At 35.4% G+C, this 26,341-nt stretch overlaps 1 long non-coding RNA gene across 3 annotated transcripts in view; it reads left to right on the top strand.

Moving 5' to 3' along the window:
• The window catches only part of LOC129146722 (uncharacterized), a 257,208-nt gene that overhangs the window by 191,894 nt on the left and 38,973 nt on the right, over nucleotides 1-26,341 (top strand). Inside the window, exons 2-3 of one of the 3 annotated variants that reach the window (XR_008553814.1) lie at nucleotides 14,090-14,205; nucleotides 21,390-21,463. This is a non-coding gene — a long non-coding RNA (uncharacterized LOC129146722). Of the gene's footprint in view, nucleotides 1-14,089; nucleotides 14,206-16,559; nucleotides 16,592-21,389; nucleotides 21,464-26,341 lie in introns of those variants that run through there. The other 2 variants (XR_008553813.1, XR_008553812.1) reach the window with 2 other exon arrangements.

Here is a 26,341-nt window from a genome sequence, read left to right as displayed (position 1 = left end):
TAGAACAGATAAACACTTATCGCTTGATTGGGAACAGAATATGGGAAGAATAAGAAAATGAGTCACAGGGCAAGTGGATAGTTTCTAGGGTCAGAAGAGAATAGGGAAAAACCTGGAAGGAATAAGGAAGGCTCCAGAGATAAAGGCAACAAATGCTAAGGTGATTAATCAGCCCCTCTCTCTAAGGGACAACAGGACATTTCTGGACAAGGGCAACAACAACAAAAAAAGCACTCTAAGAAAAGGGCTATGAAGTAAGGAAATTCCAGGCACAGTAGCAGTACGGCAGATTGAGTGAGACCCCAAGAACTAAGCGATCTCAAAGAAACTGTTTGTCAGATGTAGAATAATTTGGGAAGAAGGTATATATATTTTCCCTGAGGCACGAAGCCATGGGGCTTCCTTGCCCTTCCCTGGCCTTGTTCCACTCACCTGGGATCCCACTTTGTTTCTGTTTCTTTTCTCCTTAATAAATGTTTCCTTGTATTTATTTCCCTAAACAAATTTGCCTCTTTTCCCTTTCAAATTTGCCTGCTTTCCTGAACTTCAGTGAATTTCCTGAACTTCGGTGAGTCACTGACCTTTGGTGGTCTAGTGGCTGGGGCTCGGCGCTGCCACCACAGCTTGGGATCAGTTCCTGACTGGGAGACTAGACCTGAAAACCTGAAATTCTGGTAACAAAAAAGAATTGAAGCTTGAGAGGACAAAGTGGTGGTTATGGGGAACTAAGAGGAATGGACAACATATAGGTTTTATTTTATAGGTAGACACTTAGAGGAGTGTTATGGATAACAGGCAAGTACACAAGAAAATATGTGGCTCCCAAGACAGGTAGAATGAAGCATCTAAGTTTGAGAAGTAAATTGTAGAAAATGAACAATCAGATTAAGAATTCTTAAAAATGAAGACAACCTTGTTCTAATTCTAAGCAACTCAACTTTTGAATTCAAATTAGTCTTCCTCCTTAAAACAGAAATATTCAATAGAAAGTTTTACAAACTCAAAATTTTGTTTCTGTATGTCTTCAATCTCACAGGTTATAGAAATTTTGAGTCTGAAAAAGAATAAATGAAACTAGAAATTTTAAAATAAGTCATCTTTTAATATTTGTTACTTTTGAAAGCATTTATTGACCACAAAATTAAAATTGTTCTAATCAAATGAAAATTAAAAAAAAATTGTTACACAGAATTTTTGACAGATGATTAGGACTCTAATTCTCTTTAAACAGTTTCTGAACCTTATTCTGATACAATAAAATTTATAAAGGTGGCCAAATTACTTCACTTCCTGGAAGGCAGCTTTCCCATTATTCAAATGGAAGTTAGCTTTAGTCTGCCTCCATGACTATTTTAGCAGTATAAGTTTACAATTCTACTATAATAGGAACTACATTTTTAATATAGAGAAATTTATTTGTACTCACATGCTCATTTTATATTTCAAATACTTTGATAATTTTCCTCAACTCCCTCATTTGGCTGGGATTACTGATTCCCCAGTAACATTTTTTTGTCAGAGAACATGACTTGTTAAACCTCAAAAAAATCAAGAAAATGTGGTAACTTTAATTTCTTTACTGTAAAATAAACTTAAACATCTTGACTTAATATATCACTCGCCTCATCATGGCTTTTTACATTTTCATCTTTAAAGCACAGAAATATTTGAAATATAATACCTGCATAAATAAGTAAAATGAAAATGTGGACATAATTAATAATTTTTATTGAACATTTTGTTTTCTGTATGCATTAACACCCATGATGATGCTCGTTTTTCTCTTTGTTGTCCAGCTAGTGAAAGATAGACATTTTACAACTCTCTCACTGCCTTATGATGTCTTTGAAATTTACAATATAGGAAAGACTGTAATTTTCTGGCAATCAAAAAGTGCTGCTATATTTCCCCTCAGAGAACAATATTGATGCCCAAACTCAGGAATGCTTGTTCTACAGCTAAGTAGTCTGGGTCAAGTTTATAGCTTACCAAATATAAAATTAAGACATATATGAAAATATTTTTGCAAGTTTGGAAATGCTTATATTCACCTAATGGTTTTTCATCTAGCACTTATCTCAATATATTGAAATGTGGAAATCATTCATGGTTTACGCATGTGTTTCGTGCAAAAAATTGCCTTATTTCAAAAGGTAAAGGATTTTAGAAAAGATACTTAGTGAACTAAGTGAAACAGAGAAAGACAGACACCATAGTAACACATGGAAAACAATAACAAAGAACAAATGAACTAAATAAAGCACAAATAAACATTTAGACTATAAGACCAAAGTTGTGATTACTAGAGGAAAGGAGAACCAGTGGTGGGTGAATCAGAAATAATGGGTCAATTTGAGACAAGCAAATTTAAGAAAAATGTATGAAAGAACCAATAGTGAGGATTTGAACCTGGGAAGCAGTCTCACACATTTTATTCTGAGGGAATTGTTTCCCATAAAACACAACTCTTAATTTACCTTAAATAGGTAGGAAAAGTAAGTCATCAAACTTTTAAAAATATGCTGATGTTGTCTGTTGCCAGAGGAAGGCAAATGCTAGAGATGCAAATACTAGGTACCCATTGTGAAAAAAATCTTCTCTTCCTGGCTCCTTGGTTTCTAGTGTTGGGCTGAAAGGTTGGTTTAAGGCAACATATTCCTGCATAGGCTATAGGGTGGAGTCTGCTCTGACTTAATCTATACCAGTGATTTTGCTTTCTTGCATCCTAGACTGATTTTGCTTTCTTGCATGCTAGTCCCTGACAACTTTATGATATAGTCATAATTATATGGGGAATGGTGGAATTTGAATTTTAGTGGTAAAAATCGTGTATTATCTACAAATGTGGATTCATAATGTTGTACACCTAAAACCTCTAATTGTTATTTCACTAAAAAAAGTTTTAAAAAACAAAAAACTTCAGCCAGCATGTGTGTGTCTAAATACATATAGGCTCTGTGATCTATCAGTTCCTTTCTCATGTAAATGCTGAGCCAAAACGCATACACAGATTCATTTGAAGATGTCGATTAGAATGTTCACAACATATTTTGGAAAATAGCCCAATCTGAAAACTACCTGAATTTCCAATCATTATTTTAAGATGGAAAAATAAGGTATGCTATAATCCTAGAGCAAGGAGAACAATTTGCAACTATATTCAATATCCACAAATTTCACAAATAGAGTAGTCCACACACAGAGCATAGACTTTATGATGCCATTTATACCAGAATAAAAATAAGAAAACAAATCTAAGCTGTTAGAAATCAGGATGATATTAAACCTTAATGTGTGGGTAGGTTCTGTTTATGTCACTATGTTAAAAATATTTTTAAAAATTAAACACAGGGCCTCCCTGGTGGTGCAGCGGTTGAGCACTGGGCTGCAAAGTTGCCTGCAGCCTCTGCAGCGCCGGTTCATTCCCTGGCCGCTGGCGAGGGTCCCACCAAAAAAAAAAAAAAAAAAAAATTATTTAAATATTAGAAAAAGTTCACAAAATATAGCTAACTATACTTTTCTAATATATGAATACTTTTGTCTATATTTCTTTCAATAAGAATTAAAATCAATTTAAAATGTACCTGTTAAGAAAAAAAAAAGAGAAGATAAAGATCCTATCTAGTGACCCCACTGATTTTATTTTATTTTATTTTTTTAGATTTATTTATTTATTTATTTATTTATACAAGCACTGGGTACAGTCAGAAGCACAGGAGGGTGAGAGAATTCACCAGAGCCAGAGCAGGGAGCAGAACAGGCAGAAGGAGCGAAGTGCACTGCTGAGGGAGCAGCGGGTGGCAGGAGAGGACTGCGTGTCATGTGGGACCCTTGCCTGGCGGTCGGTGCTGCAGAGGCTGTGGGCAGCTTCGCAACCCAGTGCTTAACCGCTTCGCCACCGGGAAGGCCCCCCACTAATTTTAATCTTGGGTGTTTAAATATAATAACAATTCAGTATTTAAATCTAAGAAATAATTAGCATTCAATAAATACTAATAGTTGTTTATTAAAAGATTCAAATATATAAATTATTTAAAATTCTAACAAAACATCTTTAATTTTAAAACACAGGTGACTTATAAAGATTCCACACATTATCATTTCTCTCCTCTTGACCTTATTAATATTACATCATTATTATTTAGAAAAAATGTAAATGAACAATTTTTTTTTTAACCACAATAAGAAAGAGACAAAAAGAAAGCACGGTCCTCCCTAGTGGCACAATGGGTTAAGCACAGCACTGTGAGGCTATCAGCAGTCTCTGCAGCACAAGTGAGATCCCCAGCTGGCCAGGAAGCAACCCACATGGTGCAGCAGACCTTTCCAGTCCCTGTTGCTGCTCCCCTCAGCATTTTATTTCAATAGATCTATCTGTTCTGCTCCTCATTCTGACTCCGGTGAATCCTCTCAGCACCCCCATACCCCACCACTGCCCTGCACTTCTGGCCTACACCCCAGTTTCTTTATGCATAAATAAATCTTTAAAAAAATACTTAAAAGAAAAAAGGAGGATCCACTAGGAGGATGTGTGGAGAAATTGTGTTTTATTCCTTTTTTATCTTATTATTTTGAATTATTACCAAGCAAAGTGTCTTAAAAAAATGATTACTGGGTCAAATTCTTTTTCACCAGGCTGGGCCCACCACAAATGCAAACAAAAGGGCATTGATGCAGGAAAAAGAGAAAAAAAATCTAATGAAGACATGAAGGGAGAGGGAGAAAGTCTAGTTGGTCTGATGGCGTGAGATAGATTTGCAGCTACAGGCTTTGATTAAAACAAAAAATTTTGAAATGTGGTTGACATGAATAATTTTAGGAAAAAATTCTGGAATGATGTTCCATTTTGTTCTGTTGAAAAATAATTATGCCTAAAAATTATTTGCTTGAATGCTGAACATAATGAAATTTTTCAGATTGGCTGACTTTACCCTTAAAGTAACAGGATGCTAGACATTACCTTGCATTACCTTCCATGTCTCTCAGAGTAACTTGTATTTAATTGTTAAAATAAGGCAAATAACAGTTAGTTGAGGAGTGTTGACTTACTTTTAGTCATGAAATTTCACAAAAGTCGTTCATAAGTTGATATGATTAAAATAGATTATTGAATGTGTCTTGGAGAATAAAGTGGGTGGTTAGGTTAAATAATCTTTTCAATGCAAATTAAAAGTGAAAAGGCATTGAGTTTTCAAAAATATGACTTTTGAAGATAGTAATTAACTTATGAGAATGCTGTTTCACCTTGGATTTTATAGTTACTTTTGAAGATTTGCTATCCATGTGAAGAGATCAGTCTATTATACAATATATAAACGAAAAAGTAGAATAAAATAAGCTTTGAGATTTGTTTTTGTAAATATAACAACACAATAGTTTGACATTGTCTGGAAAATTAAGCAAATATTTGGATTTGTCTATACTTATAGCATAATAAAGAACTGAATATGGATAAATATATGGCCCTTAAGAAAACAGAAATCATTTTGCACTAAAAGCTCATCAATGGATGCATAATACAATCTCAAAACAGTAAAAAAAAATAGTTGAAAGAAAACATTCATTCAAAAGATTGACCTTTTTGTATCTACAAAATAGAATTATCTAGACTGGTTGGACATCTTAGGACTCACTCAGTATATAAAGTTTACATGATTACTAGAATGATAGTTTTGGTATATTTTTCCCTCATAAATCTACCTAGCATTTTGTTCGGGGCCCTCCCTAACTATGTTACTGCAAATTTGAGACATCCAAAAAGTTTGCATAAAATAGAAAGTTCCCCCAACAAAATCCTCATGATTAACCAAAGATCTGAATGTGGTTAAACAAACTATGGTGATTGCAAGTTACTACCCCTTCCTCTGGCTTTGGTGTCTTACATGTATTTGCCAAGAAATATTAACTTATCACCAATGATTTGAGTTCATTGTGTTAATTGAAAAAAACTAATTGAATACTGATAATGTGCTATGCAGAGGTATGCCATGTTTTATTCGGCTTTAATGTGCTTTGCAGATAATGTGTTTTTGTTTTTTTACAAATTGAAAGTTTGTGACAACACTGAGTCCATCCAGCAAATGTATTCCAACAGCATTTTCTCACTTTCACTTTGTGTCTGAGTCACATTTTGGTAATTCTTACAATATTTCAAACTTTGTTTTTATTGTCTCTGTGATCAGTGATCTTTGATGTTACTATTTTAATTGCTATGGGGTGCCATTAACTTCACCCATAGAAGATAGTGAACTTAATTGATAAACGTATGTGTTGACTGACAAGCTGGTCCCCTTTCTCTCCTCCACTTCTCAGGTTTCCCTCTTCTTTATGATACAATAATATTGAAATTAGGTCAATTAGTAGCCCCATATTTTTATAGAATGTGTATCAGTGAAAAGGGGAGGAGCATGATAACACAGTGAATGGATGTTATTTTCCCTGCCCCCACTTACATGCAGCCATCTTGGACTACAACTCCCAGCAGGCCATTTACTAGATTTCTTGAGTGAGTGGTTTGGGCCACAGCTGGGAAGGAGCAAAGTAGTATATATGTGGAGGTAGAATGTAGTATGAGAAGAGACTTGTAAGATCATAGACATGGGAGAGGAACATGTAAAGGATAGACACTTGGAGGAGAGAAGTGGAGGGGAGATGTGGAAATCTGCTCCTTGGAATTTTAATGTTTTGGCAGAGACAATGATAGCTGTTATCTTTATTGTTTTTAAGATTTATTTATGTATACAAGAACTGGGGTACAGGTCAGAAGTGTGGAGGGTGAGAGGATCCACCAGAGACAGAGTGGGGAACAGAACAGGCAGATTGACTGAAGTACACTGCTGAGGGGAGCAGCGGGTGAAACAGGAGAGATCTGCTGCACCATGTGGGTAGCTCCCTGACAGATGGGGCTCAACTCATGCTGCAGAAGCTGCAGATAGCTTCATAGGTTGTGTCATAACCCCTGGGCCACCAGGGAGGCTTGGCAGCTGTTATCTTGACCTTATGGTAGATCCTATGGTGCATTTGAATGTCAAGACTTTTCTTCTAAGCCAGCTCTCTAGGACCTGTGTAATCCCTTTTGTGTGGTTCCCCACTGAAGCTGCTGTAGATTTGTGGCAAACTTTCTGGCCTCAGCCACCCTGTTCTTGACTAAGCTTGCTTGTCTGGGCATTCATCCAGGAAGGGCTAGATAATTTTCAGGGTATTATTAAGAATAACCGTTCTCTTCTCCTCTCTGCACATGAATTAAAAATCAAAATTTGAGCTTTTTTTTTTTTTTTTTTTTTTTTTTTGCTTTAGTGTGCACAGATGACCAGATACCTTAGAATATGAACTCCTTAATTGTTTGGGCTTCCTGGGTACTCCCTTAGTCATGTAGTTACATAATGACCTTGAAGTGGTCAAGTGAAAGAAAGAGATAAGAGTCTCATTTTATACCAAAAGCTTACAGTGATTAAACTTAGTGAGGAAGGCATGTTGAAAAACAGGCTAAGAGATAAATCTCTTGCAGAAGTTGTGACTGCAAAGGAAAAGTTTTGAAGGAAATTAAACGTGCTACTCCAGTAAACACAGGAATAATAAGAAAGCAAAATGATCATCTTGATATGGAAAAAGTTTCAAGGGCCAGTCACACATTCCTTATGCCAAAGCTTAATACAGAGCAAGGCCTTAACTTTCTTCAATTCTGTGAAGGCTGAGATGGGCAAGGAAGCTGCTGAAAAAAAATAAGCTTGAACCAAGCAAAGTTTGGTTCATTAGGTTTAAGGAAAAAAAAAAACAAAACTATTTCTGTACCTTAAAAGTATGAAGTTAAACAGCAAGTGCTGATATAGAAGCTATTGCAAGTTATCCAGAAGATTAAGCAAATTGATGAAGGTGATTACACTTAACAGATTCTCAGTGTTAATGAAACAGTCTTATATTGGAAGAAGATATCATCTTGGACTATTATAACTAAAGAGGAGAAGTTAATGTTTGGCATCAAAGCATCAAAGGACAGGTTGGTTCTCATATAAAGGGCCAGTACAACTAACTGTTAACATTAGATTGCAGTTAATGGTCATTTGCTATTCTAGAACCCTTAAGAATTAGGCTAAATCTACTCTATGTTCTATAAATGGAACAACAAAGCCTGGATGACAAAAAATATTTACAACATATGGTTTACTGAGTATTTTAAGCATTCTGTCGAGACTGACCATCCAGGGGGAAAAAAATTTTTAAAATATTGCTGGGGGCTGGCACAAGACACTTAATGAGAAGTATACGGAGAAGAATGTTGCTTTCATTCTTGATAACACAATATTTATCCAATAGCCACTAAGTCAAAGAGTCATTTCAACTTTCAAGTCTTGTGATTTATTTTGCAAGGCTATAGCATCGATAGATAATGATTCTTCTGAAGGATCTGGGAAAAGTCAATTTAAAACCATGGTAAAGAATCCACCATTCTATTTTTGTTTTACTGACAGCTCATTCACTGTGCAGAAACTTTTTAGTTTGATATAGTCCCATTTTTTTTTTTTTGTTTTATTTTCCTTGCCATGGTGGTCAGTCTTTTTAGCAATATTTTTTAAATTAAGATATGCATGTTTTTAGACATAAAGCTATGGATTGCTTGCTTAATAGATTACAGTATAGTGTAAATGTAACTTTATGTGCACTTGGAAACAAAAAGTGTGCGATTTGCTTTAAAGTGATATTTTTTCAATGATCTGGACCAAGTGTGCAGTATCTCCAAGTTGTGCCTATACATTTTGTAGCAGTCATGGAGGTACAGTGCTTAGAGAGCATTTCACAAAAGAACTTGCCATCCAACAGCAAGGAATGTAGTTACCATGCCACCTCAGCTTTTCTGATGGAGTCAAGGTTTTCCTTGTCAATCTCCAGTCAAGATCTCAAAATGACAGTGCAAATAGTGCCTGGCTTACTCTACCCAATGCAAGACCTCTCTAGATGGGGTCTTATTGCTCCCAAACAGAGTGGCCAAGACTAAGAATCTTTACGAAGACCTCCTGATCTATTTTGCATTCTTTCTATTCCTTTCAGAGGTATCATTTCTACATCATGGTCTAAAGACTTTCTCCTATCATCTCCTACTTCATTTCTCTTCTATTTTTACAAATCTTTATCCTACCATGTTTCTTGTTAAAACACAAATATTTAACTTTGCATGTATAAACTATTTAAGAGCATTGCATATTTGTTGATTAACTATGTCAAAGGCTTGATTTCCTGAAAGCTCTGTCCTTTTTGCCTTGCTTTCAAGCTCCAGGACACCACTGGATGCATATATTTTGATTTTAATTTTCTATGTGTAATATAATTTATTTGATGAATTACACTAGAATGTATGTACCCCATATAGCCTGCAGTAGTGGTTATTGGTCTTGGCTTCATAACAGAATCTTTTGGATTACTTAAGAAAAATAGATATCAAAACCGTACTACAGAGATTCTTATATAATTGACTCAGGGTGGATTCAGGGTTTAGAAACCACAATATCAACTCAATGATGAGAGAGTAGATCCCCTTTGCTATTATTGCCAAAAGTCCACATCTTAATCTTTGCTTCATAATTTCATCATCTTTTAACAAGAAGATACATGGAAAGAAAAACACAGAAGCTAACATTTGCTTCAATCTCTGCCGATCTATATTGACATTAATAAAAGCTCCACATTCTAGAACTTAGGCTCAATTTTTGAATTTCTAGTTCACATATTCTTGACCTGTATCACAAGTCAAGCTGATCAGATACCAGGAAACACAATACAACATCTGGAAACATTCTATATCAGTGTGGACTTTTACTATTATTAGACAAGACAAAACTTTTTCACTTTTTTATCTTTCACTATGTGATGCTTAATTCTCAGTCTTTCCTTTTGTTTGTTTTTTGTTTTGTATTTTCAGTTTGTACCTGTGTTTTCACAAATTGCCTCAAACACTTTTAACTAAACATATTACAAATTAAAAGAGAAAGTATAACTACCAGCACAGATCAAGATGAATTTATTCACAGAATCTTAGGCATCATTTCCCAGGGAAACTGTGCTTACTTGTTTGTCTACTGCATGTACCTATCAATAAACATCATATTTACAGACTCAGCAACACAGTGCTTGTATATTTTAATTAAAAGGAAGAACACTTTGTCTTAATATATAGTAGCTATTCATAATAATGTATGCTAATTAGCATATCACCAATTAAATATTATCTGCCACTTTTCAAGTTTACATAGAATAATTTATATCACAATTTTATATTAAGACTGAAAATTGACTAATTGTTGTTAGGATATGGGGATAATATTTTTTTCTTTTTAATTCAATTATATTAACTAACAATATAGTAAAATAGTTATTTAAGATTGAATAAAGCAAGCATTTTTTTTTTTAATTTGTAAAGTTTATTTTGACAAGAGGCAAATACAAAGCTAAAGCATAGTTTGTATAGTGCTGTTATCATGGCACTCTTGGGCATAATTTATATATAAAGAAAATAAAAGAGTAAACGTAACTTTTAGCTGATTGCCTGTAAAGACTTTTTTTTTTTGTTTGTTATATATTCTAATTTTATTTTTTTTTTACATGTGGTATAATTTAACACATTTTATTTTATTTTTTTTTAAATAATAAATTTTATTTTTATATTCCCCATACAATTGCAGCCCCCCCATTCTGACCCCAATCCCTCCCCACCCACCCCCGCCCCCCAAAAAGTGTCTCTGGTTCATAGTTTTTTGTTGATTTTGATTTTCACTTTCTTATAGTTATTCATTTTCCTGGTCCCTTATTTAGGTTTTCTAGATTCCTGCTATGAGTGAGAACATCCGGTATTTTTCTTTTTCTTTTTGGCTTATTTCGCTGAGCATGATCCCTTCCAGCGCCATCCATGTTGCTGCAAATTGCATGTGTTTATCTTTTTTGAATGCTGAGTAATATTCCATGGTATATATGTACCACATCTTCTTGATCCAGTCATCTATTTTTGGGCATTTGGGCTGTTTCCAAAGCTTAGCTATTGTAAACAGTGCTGCAATAAACATAGGGTGCAGGTGTTCTTTGGAATTGATGTTTCTGTGTCCTTTGGGTAAATACCTAGGAGTGGAATTGCTGGATCATATGGAAGCTCTATGTTTAGTAGGCCCAGAAATCTCCACACAGCTCTCCATAGTGGTTGGACCAGTTTGCACTCCCACCAACAGTGCAGGAGAGTTCCTTTTTCTCCACACCCTCGCCAACATTTGTTGTTGCTAGTTTTTTTAATATGTGCCATTCTCACTGGTGTAAGATGGTATCTCATGGTAGTTTTGATTTGCATTTCCCTGATGACAAGTGATGTTGAACATTTTTTCATATGCCTGTTGGCCATTCGCATTTCCTCTTCAGAGAAGTTTCTTTTTAGCTCTTCTGCCCATTTTTTGACTGGATTATTTTCTTTGTTGTTGCTGAGTCTCATCAGCTCTTTGCAGATTTTTGTGATCAGTCCTTTATCATTAGTGTTGGGTGCAAAAATGTTCTCCCAGTTGGTGGGGTTTCTCTTTGTTTTTGTTATTGTCTCTTTTGCTGTGCAGGAGCTCTTTAATTTGATGTAGTCCCAGCTGTTTATCTTTGCCTTCACTCTCACTGCTTTGGGTGATGTGTCTGTAAAGATGTCTTTTATGTGCAAATCACGTAGCGTTTCGCCTATATTTCCTTCTATATATTTTATGGTTTCAGGTCTTATGTCTAGTTCTTTAATCCATTTTGAGTTGATTTTTGTGTATGGTGTGAGGTAGTGGTCAAGCTTCATTCTTTTGCATGTAGCGACCCAGTTTTCCCAGCACCATTTATTGAACAAACTCTCTTTGCTCCAATGCATAGTCTTTGCTCCTTTGTCAAAGATTAGTTGACCATAAATCTGTGGGTTTATTTCTGGATTTTCTATTCGATTCCATTGGTCTGTATGTCTGTTCTTATTCCAATACCATGCAGTTTTGATGATTATGGCTTTGTAGTATAGTTTGAAGTCTGGGAGTGTGATGCCTCCATTCCCTTCTTTTTTTTTCAGGAGAGCTTTGGCTATTCGAGGTTTTTTGTGATTCCATATGAATTTCATCAATAATTGTTCTATTTCTTTGAAGAATGACATTGAAATTTTGATTGGAATAGCATTGAATCTGTATATTGCTTTTGGTAGGATGGCCATTTTAATAATGTTTATTCTTCCAATCCATGAGCAGGGGATGTCTTTCCATTTCTTTGTGTCTTCTTCTATTTCTTTTAACAGTGTTTTATAGTTTTCTTTGTATAGGTCCTTTACCACTTTTGTTAGATTTATTCCCAAATATTTGATTTTTTTTGTTTCAATAAAAAAAGGGATGGTTTTTTTGATTTCTTCTTCTTCAGATTTTTTGTTTGTGTATAGGAAGGCTACTGACTTTTGCGTGTTGATTTTGTATCCTGCCACTTTACTGAACTGATTGATGAGTTGAATTAGTTTTTCTGTGGAGTTTTTGGGGTTCTCTACTCTATGTATATTATCATATCATCTGCAAATAGTGATAGTTTGACTTCTTCTTTTCCTATTTGGATTCCTTGGATGTCTTTCTCTTGTCTTATTGCTCTGGCTAGGACTTCCAGTATTATATTGAAAAGCAGTGGTGAGAGTGGACATCCTTGTCTTGTTCCAGATCTTAATGGAATTGTAAAGCAAGCATTTTAAAAAAATGTATTGTCACTGCAATTGTTGCATTGATTTGGCATAATGAAACAGCATAAAAATAAACACAGAAAACAAATTTCAGGAGAAATACATATCTAATTCTGTTACATTTTCTCTGAATGAATTAATTGAATATAGTATATAAACAGATACACAATTTCCTGTCTCTAGAGATTTACTATGGTTTTCGTACAATTTGTTTTTGATTAACAGAAACAACAACTGTAGAGATTTAATTGGACAGTTCGTGAAAGAAACTAAGATTTTTATAAAATGTTACCATAGTTTCTTCCAACTAGTGAATAAAAAACAAAAAATACTCCTAACAATGGCATCTAAATTCATTGTCCTCAGTGTATCATCTACTTTGTAAGCAACAACTTATCCTGTGATGTCTATGTTTAGATAAAGGATAAAAGTCACAAACATTGGACAGTGAATGGATTTATTTCAGAATGCAGTCATTCAATTTTTGGCCTGAACAGTATTTTTTAAATTAGTTGTCCTACTTAAAAACTGGAAGATTCCCCACAATATAATCCAGAATCTTGCTTTTCTTGAAAAGGTAAACAATTTCCAAATATTACTCCCACATTCACTAAAGGAAACAGAATAGAGGCAAACACACCTGACTTTTCCCTAAAATATTGACATAAGTCATTCTGTCTGGTAAAAGAGTCAAATTTTTCTTTTTAAGAAAAAATCTTTCCTCATGGATATTATCAGTAGCAAAGAAAGTAAAGTAACAAAAGATTCTCTTTACTGAAGAAATTTTATTTGGATGCCTAGTCATATACTTTATCAAATCTTCTTTACTCTGGCAGCCATGAAGCTCAAAGTCAACACGAAGTCTGAAAGTTTGTCCAAATTTCATTTTCTCAAAATCTTTCCTAAACCAAAAAATAGAATTCACTTTTCTTCTACTTGTTTAGGTCAACAACCTCAGAGTGATTTTGAAACTTCCTTTGAATTCTATGTTTTAAGTTAATGTCACCTTCCAACTTGCCTCTTTATTGTTAAAGAGGAATTTCAAGAGACCAAAGAGTACCTACTGAGTGGAAGGATGTTTTTTAATTCCTGGTAAGAAAAGCAATCCGGTATGGGGATGAAATCTCTGGAGTGGAAATGGAGTAAGCCATTTAGAGCCACAAAGCTCTAATTTAGAAGAGCCACATCTTTGAGTGCCAGGGATTGCTGGTGATACCTGGGCTTATTGATTGTGATAAAGGCTGGTCTGGATGACAGTGACTTCTGTTACCTCAAATCACCTCTATTCAAAATGAAGTTTTCGATTATTGGAGTTAGACATACAAAGATGGCACTAGAAGAGGTTCTTCGTCTCATTCCTAAAATGATTGATTATTTATGTTACCCATTCAGGCATTATGGCCAGAGAATCCTGTCACTTGGGAGGAAAACTTTAGTCTTTGACATCAGAGACCAACAGACAGAACTAGAAGCAACATGGAGAGGATTCACCCTTTATTAATTATGAGGTAGGTGGAGAGAAATGCCTGGACGTGGTGGTTGAGGACATGGAGGCTGCCACACTCTGTGGTGCTGCCACTCAGTCAGGGTCCTGGGAGGGGAGCCCTGAGTCATGTAGGAGCACACATGCTTAACTCAGGGGAAATATGTGCGGAGCAGGTGTGGTGCTCCCAGCAGGCCAGGTAAAAGGACAAGGACAGCGCCCTTATGTGTGCTCCCTGCCCCTCAACCCCCTGGACTGGCACTGACCTCACCACATGCCCTGACAGTGAGCAGACTGGGGCTGCAGGTCTAGAAGACCAAAGCGGAGGGCTGTCAGTGGTGTCACAAATGTGAGCCAACCCCACGTCTAAGTTTTCACATAAACAGTTGGAATCTTCAAGGTCCTCCCTATTCCCTGACTCAGCATTGCAAGAGCAAGTCTCTGGGTTTATAGGAAGTAGAAAAAGCCAAACCCTAAAATCATATAAAAAACACAGTGCTATCTACTAGAAAAGTAGAAGTAGTTCAATTATCTAAGTTGCTGTTACAGAACATTTTTAAAATTAGGAAAATCTAAATTTGCAAAATGGGCAGCCCAAAACAACGAACACACACATTTCATTTTGAGAACTCAAGGAAATTTTGGCATGACAAGGAGAAACTAACTCTCCAGAATTCAGTAACAAAGCTATCGAAGATTTTATTTTCCAATCAGATAGAGTTAAAGTTACCAAAACAGAAAATGAAAGTGATTATTCTGTTGCCAAATTTTGAAGAACTTGTTCTTTTTCCTCAGTCAGAGAAAGCAAGATCTGACAGTTACTCAGGGCATTCTCTTCGATTGCCATTTCCTTTTCCTCAGGACATCTTAGAGCTGTTGTATATTTTGCCATATTCCATATATAACTACAGATTTTCGCTCTTAGCAACTTGTCCGTGGCTACTTCCTTGGATCATGGTTTTTTGCTTTTTTTTTTAAGGATTTATTTATTTATGCATACAAGAACTGGGGTACAGGCCAGAGGTGTGTGGGGGGGAGAGGATTCACCAGAGACAGAGGGGGAACAGAACAGGCAGATTGACTGAAGTACACTGCTGAGGGGAGCAGTAGGCAAGTCAGGAGAGGTCTGCTGTGCCACGTGGGTAGCTCCCTGGCCAGGGATCGAGCTCGTGCTTCAGTGGCTGCAGATAGCCTCATAGTGCTGTGCTTAAATCTTGAGCCACCAGGGAGACCCCCTGGATCGTGGTTCTACATATATGGAATATGGCAAGATATCTGTAAAGCCAATATTAAATATTGTATTTTAATTATTTATTTTAAGGATTTATTTATTTATGCATACAAGAACTTGGGTACAGGCCAGAGGTGTGGGTGTGTGTGTGAGAGAGAGAATTCACCAGAGACAGAGTAGGGAACTGAGCAGGTAGATTGACCAAAATACACTGCTGAGGGGAGCAGCAGGCGAGTCAGGAGAGGTCGGCTGAGCCATGTAAGTAGCTTCCTGGCTGGGGATCTAGCTTGTGCTGCAATGGCTGCAGATAGATTCATGGGTTGCATCTCAACCCCTTGCACCACCAGGGAGCCCCTTAAATATTGTGCTTTCAAAGATAAAAGGCAGCTTTTTTAAATATTTGCATGACCTCCTTTTCTTCTTAATGACTATCTGGGATTCTGTTTTGCAAACCTCTCTCCTCTTTTAGCTTAGTATTGCAATTTTCTAATTTCATATAGGAAAATTTTAAAATGAAACAGCAACAATAAAAACACAAACACACATGCAAACTTGTTAAACTCAAGCTTCACATTTGTTTGTGTAAGCTCCACAAATAGAAAACTGTTCTCCAGATATACTACTATGGCCTTCTTCCTTTGAAAAAATAGCTTAGGATCAGGACCTCCTTGGTGATCTAGGGGTTAAGTATCAGTGCTATCAGCTATGGCCTGAGTTCCATCCACAGCCAGGGAGCTAGCCCACATATGGCTCAGCAGACTTCTGTCTTGCCTGCTGCTCCCCTCAGCAGTGCATTTCAGTGGATCAGTCTGTTCTGCTCCTCACTCTGTCTCTGGTGAATCCTCTCACCTCATCCCTCCCCCACCTCTGTCCTACACCCAAATTCTTCTACAAAAAAAAATAAAAAATAAAAATAGCTTAGGATCAACGTTTGTGTGTGCTGGTATGGATTTAATTTGTAAATAATCTATGGTAGCTCTAATATTATCCTTAGGAATATCTGGGACCATGTCACTGACTCAGATTAAGGTAACAAAATGGTTTGCAATGTGCCAAAACCAAAACTTCCCTAGAGGTGTCCTGTACCAGTTTGTCTAAATTATTTATTGTGAATGTATACATTTGCAGTCTATACCTGTTTTATCTAGTTGAGTATCTGCTCTGGAAGTGTCAATGGCCCTCAAAAAACTTGTGCTGTGGTTTCCCAGAGACATTTTGCACTTATCTACATCATCTGTGATCTGAGTGAACACTATGGAAGGTATCCTTTGATGCTTTGGACCTGCCTGGTCTTTCTTTCTCTTGATGTATAGGTGAACCCTGTCTTTAGGAAAGTGTTATGTTTGTAAGTGTCATGGCATCTCATCAGTCTTTTAATGATCTGACCTTCTGTAGTTGCTGCAATGTCTGATTTCATTAAGAGATTATAAGAATCAAATAGTCACGAACTATGACCTTGGCAAGATGATTTGACTTTCTAAGTACCACATTTACTTTGCTCAAATCATTTGCAATGTTTTCCTATTACATTTGATGACTATAATAAACACTTGAAATTCTTCCAAATAAATGTTCATGTAATGGATGTTTTCACATAATTACAAAAGCAGTAAATTTAGAAAATGTTGACCTTTATTTTCCCCCTTGATAAGGTCAAAGTTCTGAAAGCAGTCAAGGTTAAGAAGCATAGTCAAGGCTGCAACAACCCAGACAATTCACAAAAAGCGACAGAGGCACCATAGTCAGCCAGTATAGAATTTCAATTGGAAAAATAGTTGACACAATTTGGAATCTGAAACTCTATGTATCCACACTCTATTTATGTGTATTTATGTAACCACACCATAGGGAGAAATAATAGGCATGTCCATCCTTACAAATTCCTTTATCTTGCATGACCAGGGCATATGCTCAAAGAGCACAAAATTGTCCCTGTGATCTCAGTCATTATTCTCTATCTGAACACCACTAACATCCTTTTTCTTCTTGTCTGTTATAGTCACAATATTGACATCTGTATCAGCTGTGTGTCTCCAAATTTCATGCTGACTGGCATGTTAATCTGATGACTCCTACTGGTTTCCCAATTTTACTGATTCTATACATTCCATTTATTTTTTATTTAATCAAACAGTGTGCAAACATAGTAAAAAAGGCAAAAATAGATTAATAGCTTTATAATGTACAATAGCAGGACACTGACTCATGCTTCTATACTCCTTTTTGCTATGCTGAGACAATTACTTTCAACTCTTCCACTTGGTTTTTACTTTTATTCTAAGTGACGCATTTATAGACTTATTTTTTGTATTTACAGTTTGAAATATCTGTTACTGACTCCCAAGTGTAAAAGATAGGAAATTAGCTCTCTTTTTGCCCTAACTCCCACACACTCCAATGCACACATTTCTTTCTGCCACTTCACCCCAACCTCTGAATGTAATTAGAACACATTTTGCATAATTAAATATATACTGCTTACCTTTGACTATATAAACTTTTTCACAGATGAGCTACTATAGAACTATAATTATCTGTGAGGGAGGATGAGCGAAACAAAAGAAACTAAAGTAGAAATCAGCTAGGTGTTTTCTAACTCCATTTCTCTTTTCTTCCTGGGCACAGGGCTAGACATCATTTTCCACCCATGCTTTTAATTCAATGAGTTGACATGACCGGGTTCAAGAGGAAAGGAGGTGATAAAAAATGATGAAACTACTTCACCAATTCCCACATGCAATTCTTCATGGTCCTTTATACAAACTTAAAACAGATATTCATAGACATCTCAACAACCATTTGAAGATGCTAGGTCTCAAGAAGGAAAGAGATTGTGACTGAGGAGAGCTCAATGACAATCAGGAACACCTACTTCAAGTAAAAGAAATTAATTTCAGGTTTTGTTCATTACAGATTTGTTAGGTACCAATTTTGAATGCTTGCTCTATTCCAAGCACTTTTCTACACATTCTGTGTATCAATTTACTTCTACCTCCAAAAACCTGTTAGATTATTTTCCTTATCTTATTGAAGAGGACTCTCAGAAAGTTAAAATACAAAACTAGCTCAATGCATATATTTGGTAACTGGTGAAGCTAGAAATTTGCTTCTTGCACTCTGATTCAAAAGTTCAGTTTTAAGTATTTAAAGCTGTTCTAGCTATTTCTAATGGCAGAATTTTGGGTCTTTTTACTAATTACAAGTCATTTTTAATTTTAATTAATTAATTTTAAAAGATTTATTTATTTATGCATTCAAGAACCTGGGTACAGGCCAGAGGTGAAGAAGGGTGAGAGGATTCAGCAGAGACAGAGCTGGGAGCAGAACAGGCAGAATGACTGAAATACATTGCTGAGGGGAGTAGCAGGCGAAACAGGAGAGGTCTGCTGCACCATGTGGGTTATCTCCCAACCTGGCCAGGATCGAACCCTCCCTGCAGAGACCACAGACAGCTTCACAGTGCTACACTCAACTGCCTGCACCACAAGGAGGCCCAATTTATTTATTTTTAAAGATTTATTCATTCATACAAGAACTGGGGTACAAGACAGATGTGCAGGAGATTGAGAGGATTCACCAGAAACAGAGCAGGGAGCAGAACAGGCAGACTGACTGAAATACACTGCTGAGGGGAGCAGCAGGTGAGGCAGGATAGGTCTGCTGTGCCATGTGGGTATCTCACTGGTTGGCTGGGATCGAACCCTTGCTGTAGCTGCAGACAGCTTCACATGGCTGCGCTCAACTGCCTTTGCCACCAGGGAGGCCCTTTTTTAATTTATGTATTTTATTTCTCTCTATATTTTTACATCATTATTCATTTTTGTACAGTTAGCTTTCTCCTCTCATGCGTAGTTTCCATAAAATTCCCACCACCAACTCACCCATGACCATTACCATAGTCTCTTGTGCTCTTCTTGCCCCTGTTTTAATCCCTCTCCTTCCCCTTCCCCTCTTCTGCTGAATGTCTCCAATTTATAGTTGCCTGGTAGTTTTGTCTTTTTTTCTCCTGATTCCTTATTGGGTTCCCTTATATTCCTCCTATAAGTGAAACCTTCTGGTATTTTTTGTTATCATTCTGCCTTATTTCACTGAGCATAATCCCTTCCAGCTCCATCCATGTTGCTCTAAATAACATGAGCTTATCTCTTTTGATTACTGAGTAGTATTCCATTGTGTATATATACCACATCTTCTTGATCCAGTAGTCTGTTTGGGGACATTTAGGTTGCTTCCACATCTTACCTATTGTAATAGTGCTGCAGTAAAAATAGGAGTGCAGGTTTCCTTTTGAATTAATGTTTTTGTGTCCTTTGGGTAGATTCCTAGGAGTGGAATTCTATGTAAACACTTCTTAATATTTGAAGGCATGCCGTATTATTACTGGTCTCAGAATTTCATTTTATTCTGAGAGGAGGAGAGGCTGGAGATAGGTAGAGATTCTAAGGATCAATAAAATATTTCACCCATTTTTACCTCCCTGAAACTTAGTATTCAGGAAGCAGAGTTCATTTCTTCTTAAATAACTGTGGGGACAACATGTTAAAATGTTGTGGGTTTTTTTTTTTTTTTTTTGGCATTCACAAAGGTAGAAGCAGAATTTTAGTGGGATCAAGCTGTTATCTAAACATAGCCAAGAAAGGAAATTTGGAAAGAGGTCAGGGGTATACAAGGTGATATTTTATTGGGTCACAATTCATATTATGATCCTACCCGCTTATAAATGAGCAATCAATTTGTAATAATACTGTTGTTTGTAATGATACTAATAATATTTCCTTTGTAATAATACTTTTACTATACTTTTACAGACAACTAAGCACTTTCTCATGCATTGCTTTGTTTAGTGGACCTAATAATACTGTATTATAGACACATTGTATTGTCATTTTAAAGATAAAATTTCCATCCCAGTATTATATTTATGTATACATACATATTTATATATATATATAAAGTAGATGTACAGAACTTGAATTTTCATAATACGAAAATACCCATCTCACTCACAATGTGAAAGGACATTAATAACATGATGAAAGATGCAAGGCATCATATCCTTCCTCATCATTCTACTCCCACAGTATAACTACTCTTACTTTTCACACCATATGTAAGTTTTCTCTGGTTTTAAATTTTACATTTTTGAAATCATGAACTTTACAATCTTTTGTAAAATTCATCTATTGTTTTAGTGTATTGTTTACTGTAATTATCAGATAGTATTCCATTATAAAAATATACCAGGGTGTACTTACCCATTTTTCCTTTAATGGAAATTTTGATTTGGTTACAGTTTTATCTATTAATAATGCTTCTGTGAATTATTCCAACACGTATATTGGGAAACATATGAATACATTTCTGTTAAGTTTTATGTGTGAGGGGAATTGCCAGTCTGTGGTGTGCTTGTGTTCAGACATAGATCCTGCCAGACAGGTTTCCATAGTGATGGTATCAATATGTATCAACACCAGCAGCATATGAGAATTCCAATTGCTCCATAGTCACACCAACTCTTGTCAAACCTTTTTAATTTTAGACATTTGATGTGTTTAAAATGTGCTTCATTTCTTCTTCTTTTGAATTTTGATTTTTTTCTGATGAGAAATTCAAATGAGATTTGCAGCTATCTGGATGTATATTAGTCATATTAGTCATCTTAATACCCTTGTTTCTGAAGTGCTGGTTGAAGTCCATCTGATATAGCTTGCCATTAATGACTCTTGTTTCCTTATGTATTCTTTATTTTGGTGATCTGTTCATAGTTGAAAGTAAACAGTTAAAATCATCCTACTGCTATCATCTTGTTGCCAATGTCATTTTAGTTCTACTAGTAATTGGTTTATGTATTTTGATGCTCCATCATCTAATGCATATATCTTAATATGTGTTAAATCTTATTGAGGGTCTTTAATCATTATACGATATCCATCCTTATATCTTATTAATTTTTCTAACTAGATATATATTTTACTTAGGGCCTCCTTGGTGACACAAGGGATTAAGCACAGCACTGTGAAGATATCCAATGCCTCTGCAACATGAGATCGATCTCTGGCCAGCCAGGGATCTACCCCCATGGTGCAATAGACCTCTCCTGACTTGCCCGCTGCTCCCCTCAGCAGTGTATTTCAGTAGATCTGCCTGTTCTGCTCTCTACTCTGTCTCTGGTGAATCCTCTCACCCTCTGCACCTCTGGCCTGTACCCCAGTTCTTCTATGCCTAAATAAATAAATTTTAAAAAAAGAAAACCATTTTACTTATATAAATAAAGCTGCACCTACCTTTCTTTATTACCATTTTCTTGTAGGATTTCTTCCAAACTTTTAAATTAAGTTTGTATTTGTGTTTAGAACTAAGATGAGCTTCCTGTAAATTAGGAAATAATGGATTATGTATTCTGATTTATTTAAACTCTTTATACCTTTTAATCGATAAATTTAAACCACTTATATTTTGGATAATTATTGAAATGTAAGTATTGAGTGCCACTTTGTTATTTGCTTTTTTTTGTTTTTCATAGTTTGTCTTGTTCCTTTTTTTTCTCTTATTCTCTTCTCTTGTGCTTTGAATTCTTTCTTTTGTGTAATTCTTGCATCCCCTTGACAATTTCTGAAGTGATACTTCTCTGGTTATTATTTTGAGTTTATTCTGAGGTTTAAATGTGTGGTGTGTGACCTATTGAATGAGTTGATCTTAAATTCATTCAGACTTTTCACATTTTTACTTTCTCCCCATTCCATATTATATGATTTTTGGTGTCTTCTTGATACTAGGTGAACTTATTTTATGAGTTCCCTTATTGCTTATTACAAGGTTGGTTTATAGTTAATGAACTTTTATTTTAAAATTATTTTGCTTATTTTTCATTTATATTTTTATTGAGGCTACATTGGTTTACAAAGTTGCATTTGATATAGAGGTATAGAATCACAAATTTCAGGTGCATGTTCCCACAACACAACCAAAAGACACTCAAAGTCCTTCACGAGAATCCATTGAGCCCCTTCACATTTCATTCTTCTTTGCCCACTCTTTCACTAGAGCATCAATTCTATAGTGAAATATCTAGGGTTTGTTATTGGTTTGGTTTTATCTGACTGTTTAATTTTTTTTCCTTTTTCCACATATAAGTGACACCATCCATTATTCATTTTTCTCCTCAAACTTTTTTCACTCAGCATTAGTATAGTCCTCTCCATTTTGTCCATAGTGTCACTAATGGCAAAAGTTTATCTTTGTTAAAGAGAAACCCCACCAACTGGGAGAACATTTTTGCACCCAACACTAATGATAAAGGACTGATCACAAAAATCTGCAAAGAGCTGATGAGACTCAACAACAACAAAGAAAATAATCCAGTCAAAAAATGGGCAGAAGAGCTTAAAAGAAACTTCTCTGAAGAGGAAATGCAAATGGCCAACAGGCATATGAAAAAATGTTCAACATCACTTGTCATCAGGGAAATGCAAATCAAAACTACCATGAGATACCATCTTACACCAGTGAGAATGGCACATATTAAAAAAACTAGCAACAACAAATGTTGGCGAGGGTGTGGAGAAAAAGGAACTCTTCTGCACTGTTGGTGGGAGTGCAAACAGGTCCAACCACTGTGGAAAGCTGTGTGGAGATTTCTGGACCTACTAAACATAGAGCTTCCATATGACCCAGCAATTCCACTCCTAGGTATTTACCCAAAGGACACAGAAACATCAATTCCAAAGAACACCTGCACCCCGATATTTATAGCAGCTCTATTTACAATAGCTAAGCTTTGGAAACAACCCAAATGCCCAAAAATAGATGACTGGATCAAGAAGATGTGGTACATATATACCATGGAATATTACTCAGCATTCAAAAAAGATAAACACATGCAATTTGCTGCAACATGGATGGCGCTGGAAGGGATCATGCTCAGCGAAATAAGCCAAAAAGAAAAAGAAAAATACCGGATGGTCTCACTCATAGCAGGAATCTAGAAAACTTAAATAAGGGACCAGGAAAATGAAAAACTATAAGAAAGTGAAAATCAAAATCAACAAAAAACTATGAACCAGAGACACTTTTAGGGGGGCGGGGCGGGAGGGGAGGGATTGGGGTCAGAATGGGGGGCGGCAATTGTATGGGGAATATAACAATAAAATTTATAAAAAAAAAAAAAATAAAAAAAATAAAAATAAATAAAAAAAAATAAAAATAAAAAAAATAAAAAAAAAAAGTTTATCTTTGTTATAGCTGAGTAGTATTCTATTATATATATATATATATATATATATATATATATATATATATACACCACATATTCTTAATCTAATAATGTTTTGGGACAAAGATTATTTGTATAACTTGGCTACTATAAATAGGGCTGCAATGAACATAACATTCCATAAATCCCTTTAAATTATTGTTTTTACTTTCTTTGATTAGATGTAAAAAATGGCACTGCTGGGTCATATAGATTTACTTTTAATATTTTAAGAAATCTCCACACTGTTTTCTATGTGCTAGACCAGTCTACACTTGAGTCAAAAGTGTTCAACCGTTCTTTTTTTCTTCACATCCTTACTAACACTTACTGTTTAAATTCTTTTTTGGTATGGGTCATTTTCACAGGTATTAGTTTTGATTGGCATTTCTGATGCTTAGTAATGACAAATATTTTACCATGTTCCTGTTGGCCAATTTGTCTTTTTTGGAGAGGTGCCTACTAGTTTACAAAAATAAGTTGTGTTCCTATATGCAACTGAGTTAGAAGAGAAAAAAATGTAGAGGACAATTTCATTTACATCGGCACCAAAAGGAATGAAATGCCTAAGAGTAAGTTTAACAAAAGAGGTGATGGATCAGTACAATGAAAACTATGACATTACTAAAAGAAATATAAGAAGATACTTTGAGAAGAAAATAGTCCAAAATTTCATGGATTTTTGTTTTCATGTGTCAATGGCATCATTATTTATACAACATTTTTCATATTCATAGAAATTTAGATTATCTCATTGCCAGTCAAATTTTTTCTCTATTTTGTTGTATATGTAGGGAGGAAATGGAATATGTAAGGAGAAAATGGATCTGTTGTATTTATACTTCTGTCATCTTACTGGAACTAAGTACTTTTTCAATTTTGTGTTTTAGTGTCTTCAATAGATGAGAAACTAACAGATTATCCATGACTATGTCAGTTTTGATTTGTAGTATTTTTTCAAGAACCTTTATAATTTCACCTAAAATTTCAAATGTATTAAAGTTTTTAAGTATAAAAACATACCCATTTAATATCTGTAGAATTTGTATGAATGACATTTGCTCTTTAAATTGCTTATTTGTACATATTCACATTTCTTTAAGTCTAGCAGCATTTTACCAACATTTTCCAAGAACTAAATCTTATTTTTCCCAATGTGTCTGTTTCTTTTTTTAAAAATTCTGCTATATGTTGATGATTTTCTTCCCAATATTATCTTTATTTTTAATATCCTTTTTGATTACAAGCTTTACATAGACATATACATGCATCTGACTGTCTATTATCTATCTATGTATCTGTTTATCTATATTGTCTGTCTCCAATTTAAGTGTACATATGTGTGTGTATATATATTGATTTAATAAAGTTATTAAAATACATTATAACTTTAGTTTTAAATTATTTCTGTTTTTTTAGTATTTATTTATGCATACAAGAACCAGGGTACAGGCCAGATGTGTGGGAGGGTGAGAGGATTCACCAGAGACAGAGCAGGGAAAAGAACAGGCAGACTGACTGAAATGCACTGCTGAGGAGAGACAGGAGAGGTCTGCTACACCATGTGGGTAGCTCCCTGGCTGTCTGGGGATCAAACTCCTGCTGCAGAGGCTGCAGATAGCTTCACAGTGGTGCTGTGCTTAACCCCTTGCGCCACAAGGGAGGTCCCTGCTTCTGTTATTAACTTGTTCATTGTACATGGTATTTCCTGCCTTGTTAAATGCATTAAAATTCTATTTCTTATGACTTCATACTATTCCTCTATCAATGGCATCATTATTTATATAACATTTTTCATATTCATAGAAATTTGGATTATCTCATTGCCAGTCAAAATTTTTCTCTAGCTTATTTATTTATCTTTTTAATAAATCACACATTTTTTTTCTCTAAAGTAGTCGTAGAAAGTTAGAATTACCACACCAATTTGGGAAACTTCTTATAGGCTCTTAATGTTTCAAGAAGATAATACAATTTTTTCCTTTTAAAATGAATAAACTGATTATTGGGATGATAGTTGATCCTTAAAATCAAAATCGAGGGCCTCCATGGTGGCGCAACGTTTGAGCGCTGGGTTGCGAAGCTGCCAGCAGCCTCTGCAGCGCTGGTTCAATCCCCGGCTACCAGGTGAGGGTCCCACATGGCGAGCAGACCTCTCCTGCTGCCCACTGCTCCCCTCAGCAGTGTACTTCTTGTCAGTCTGCCTGCTCTGCTCTCCCCTCTGGCTCTGGTGAATTCTCTCACCCTCCCGTGCTTCTGACTGTACCCAGTGCTTGTATAAATAAATAAATAAATCTTTTAAAAGAAAATCAAAATCTAGTCTCTGCTAGAGATGACATTAAAGCATATTTCACTGATTTAGCCTTTATAGTCAGATGCAATATTATTGAGATAATTTTATATAATTCCCTTTTTATAAGAAATAAAAATTCATCCAATAGAAATAGTGTACACATCAGAGTGAAAGTAAAATCAAAAAGAAAAATGTAATGTATTGTGACATGAAATTATTGGTGTTATTTTTTCGGGAGAGTAGGGAAAATGAGTCTTAAAAAGGAATCAACTGCTCTATCTCATAGTTCAAATTCTAACCCTTTCAAATGCATCAATATCTTTCAGACCAAATCAATATTATTTTAAAAGTTAGACAATGAGCTTAAATTACCTGCATATGGCAAG

This window comes from Talpa occidentalis, unplaced genomic scaffold, assembly GCF_014898055.3.
Source record: "Talpa occidentalis isolate TD23 unplaced genomic scaffold, MPIMG_talOcc4v2.1 talOcc4.4, whole genome shotgun sequence".
NCBI lineage: Eukaryota > Metazoa > Chordata > Mammalia > Eulipotyphla > Talpidae > Talpa > Talpa occidentalis.
Note: the sequence above shows the minus strand (reverse complement) of the source record. Positions and strands in the feature narration are given on the sequence as shown.